Here is a 3,999-nt window from a genome sequence, read left to right as displayed (position 1 = left end):
AAAAGGAAAAAAAAAAAAAAGAAAAAAAAGAAACGAACAAACAAACAAACAAACAAACACCCCCCCCCCCAAAAAAAAAAAAAGAAACAACCCAAAAAACAGTGTCAAAAAGTGTCACCTCCCCCCGCCGCCACCCGGATCGTCCCCCCCAACCTGGGAATTCCCGCTGGGAATGCGCGCCCCCGCGAGTGGCAGCTCCCCCCTGGCCGGTGGGGTCGCGGGTGTCACCAGGGTTGAGCTGGCGACGCTCCGAGGTGTCGCTGTCGCCGGGGCTGCCCCGAATCCCCGCCCCAGGCGTCTGCGGGAGGGGACAGGAGCAGCGACGGGGTGGCGCTGGCCCGGGTGTCCCTTCCGGGGGGACAAAAGGGACAGCTCGAGGTGACGCCGGGCTCTGTCCCCGCGGTGTCCTCGGAGAAGCGCCGTGCCTCAGTTTCCCCGCCTGCGCCGGGCTGAGGTCACCGCGCAGGGTCCCGGCGCTGCTCCCGGGGGTTGTTTGTCCCCAGTTTGGCCTGGGTGATGTCCCCAGCTGTCCCCGTGCTGGGAACAAGCGGGTGACGCCACCCCCGGAGCCCAAACCCCGCCCTGTCCCTTTTTGGGGCCGCCCCAGCCTGGCGGACCCCACAGGGATCCCCCCGAGGGGCTGTGGGTCACTGTCCCACCCCGCTGGGTGACAGCTGGGGACAGCGGTGACAGTGGCATCTGCCGCTCTGGGGCGGGTCCCACCCAGGGGGTCTTTGCCAGCAGCACCCCCAGACCCCCCCTGGGGTGGCACCGTCCTGGCAGTGGCACCCGCCACACCCCCCTTGTCGCCTGTCACAGCCAGGGTCCCTTCCCAGGTCCCAGGGGGTGACAGTGGCTTCCCTCGTGCTGAGGGTGGGGTTGGGGACCAGGGGGACTTGGCATGAGGTGGCCCTTGGGGACAGGGGCAGCTGCGGGGGTGGGGGGTGTGAGTGTCACCTTGGCAGGACACCCTGGGGTGGCGGCGTCACCTTGCCCAGGTGACCTGAGGTGGCATCACTTTGTCATCCTGTGATGGCATTGCCTTGGCGGGACACCCTGCGGTGCCACCACCTCGCCCAGGTGTCCCGCGGTGCCACCACCTTACCAGGACACCCTGCGGTGCCACCACCTCGCCCAGGTGTCCTGCGGTGCCACCACCTTGCCCAGGTGTCCCGCGGTGCCACCACCTCGGCCAGGTGTCCTGCGGTGCCACCACCTTGGCAGGACACCCTGCGGTGCCACCACCTTGCCAGGTGTCCCGCGGTGCCACCACCTTGCCAGGACACCCTGCGGTGCCATCACCTTGCCCAGGTGTCCTGCGGTGTCACCACCTTGGCAGGACACCCTGCGGTGCCACCACCTTGCCCAGGACACCCTGCGGTGCCACCACCTTGCCAGGTGTCCTGCGGTGCCACCACCTTGCCCAGGTGTCCTGCGGTGCCACCACCTTGGCAGGACACCCTGCGGTGCCACCACCTTGCCCAGGACACCCTGCGGTGCCACCACCTTGCCAGGTGTCCTGCGGTGCCACCACCTTGCCCAGGTGTCCTGCGGTGCCACCACCTTGCCCAGGACACCCTGCGGTGTCACCACCTTGCCCAGGTGTCCCGCGGTGCCACCACCTTGCCCAGGTGTCCCGCGGTGCCACCACCTTGCCAGGACACCCTGCGGTGCCACCACCCCGCAGTGCCACCCCCCCACCCCACCCCGCAGGGACACGGCTGTGACAGGACCAGGGGGACACCCCGAGCCCCCTCCCCACACCCAGGCCCTGCCCTGGGGGCTCCCCCCACACCCCCAAACCCGCTGCTGTTGATTAATTAACCAAGTCATTAATGAATAATGATAATTAACACTGAGCATTCCCCCCGCCCCCACCCCCGGGCTGCTGCTCCCTATGGGGCCAAATCTCCCGGGCCCCGAATTCCCAGGATTTTGCAGGGAAATATTTAAAATAAATGATTTTATGAGAAACTTTCCGTCATTTCTTTTTTTTTTTTTTTTTCCCCGTTTTTAGGGAATTGTTTTTTATTGCTCCACTCCCTCTGGAGCGTTTTAAGGGGACGGCTCACGCGGGGAAACTGAGGCAGGGACAGGTGACAAGTGACAACCCTGCCTGTCCCCCACCAACCCGGCACGATTCGCCTGGGATTTCTCCAGCGATATTTGGGGTTTTTCCTCCGCTCTTCCCCTGATCCTTTAATTTCTGTTGATCCCGCCTCTTCCCGACCCAGGTGGAGCCAGGACAGGGAAGTGGCCGTGTCCCCACCTCTGGAATTCTGTCCCCAACCCCACCCGGGCCTCGCCTGGGTTTTGCTTTTCCCTCTTGCCAGCCCCACTCCAGCGGGGATTTAGGGATTTTCCAAGCTGGAAAATTCCCGGGCTCACCGGGAGGAATCCGGTGGAGATTCCCCAGACCCCTCAACCTCCGCGGCCGGAGGGGATTTGGGGACATTTCGGGGAAAACAAAGCCCGGGTTGGATTTGGGAATGTGGGTTTGGGAATATCCTTGGGGTTTTCCTGCCTGCTCCGGTGATCCTGAAAGATCCGCGGGAATCCCGGCGCTGCTCCTTTTGCCCGTTTGACCCCAAAAACCCCAAATCCCGGCCGAAGCTTTTCCAAAGCCCCTTTCTCCAAAGCGAAGCTGTCGCGGGGGTCGGGGACAGCTTGGGGACACCCCCAGTTTGTCCCACTCGGTGCCAGGGGCTCCTCCAGACTGGGATGACTGGAAAACCAACACCTGGCTGTCAAATTTTAAGGGAAAATGTTTGGGGTTTATGGTTTTTAATGTCAATAAAAGTCATGTCCTGCCTCCTTCCGCCTCCTCCTCCTCCTCCATCGCCCCCTGCCCCCGCTCCGGGTGTCACTGGCCCCGTGGGTGACAACACAGGGTGACATTTCCGAGGCCACCATTGCCTCAGAGCCCCCGAGGAGCCGTGCAGCCCCTTTTCCCTGTCCTTATTCCTGATCCCCATCCCTTATCCCGACTCATTTTTCCTTATCTTTTATCCTTTATCCCCACCCCGATCCCCATCCCCTATTGCTATCCCTTATCCCTATTCTTATTCCTTATCCCAATCCCAACCCCTTATCCCAATTCCAACCCCTTATCCCTATCCTAACCCCTCATCCCTATCCCAACCCCTTATCCCGATTCTTATTCCTCATCCCTATCACAACCCCTCATCCCTATCCCAACCCCTTATCCCAATCCCAACCCCTCATCCCTATCCCAACCCCTTATCCCAATTCCAACCCCTTATCCCAATCCCAACCCCTCATGCCTATCCCAACCCCTTATCCCAATCCCAACCCCTCATCCCAATCCCAACCCCTCATCCCTATCCCAACCCCTTATCCCTATCCCCATTTCTATCCCTTATCCGCATCCCTCTCCCTCTCCTTTTCCCTCTCCTCAGCCTTTATCCTTTATCCCATTCCCTATCTCAGATCCCTTATCCCTGCTAAGGAGCAGGAATATCCCTGTTCCTCTCCCTGTCCCTTTTTTCCCTATTTCCTGTCACTATCCCGCTATCGCTTCCCCTACCCCGTATCCCTATTCCTATTCCTTACCCGCATCCCTACCCCATCACTACCCCTATCCCTTATCCCTATCCCAATCCCTTATCCCTATCCCTTATCCCTAACCCCATCCCTATCCCATTCCCTATCCTTTATCCCTATCCCGATCCCTATCCCATACCTACATCCCATTCCCTATCCCTTATCCCCATCCCTTTCCCTATCCCATTCCATTATCCCTATCCCTTATCCCTTATCCCTATCCCTATCCCTATCCCTTATCCCTATCCCTTATCCCTTATCCCTATCCCTATCCCTATCCCTATCCCTATCCTAATCCCTTATCCCTATTCTTATTCCGTATCCCTCCCCCTTGTCTCTATCCCATTCCTTAACCCATTCCCTATCCCTATCCCTATCCTTATCCCCATCTGTATCCCTTATCCCCACCCTCTCCCCCTCCCTCTCCTCCCTATC

The sequence above is a fragment of the Vidua macroura genome, chromosome 4, assembly GCF_024509145.1.
Source record: "Vidua macroura isolate BioBank_ID:100142 chromosome 4, ASM2450914v1, whole genome shotgun sequence".
Lineage (NCBI taxonomy): Eukaryota > Metazoa > Chordata > Aves > Passeriformes > Viduidae > Vidua > Vidua macroura.
This window is presented reverse-complemented; position numbering follows the sequence as displayed.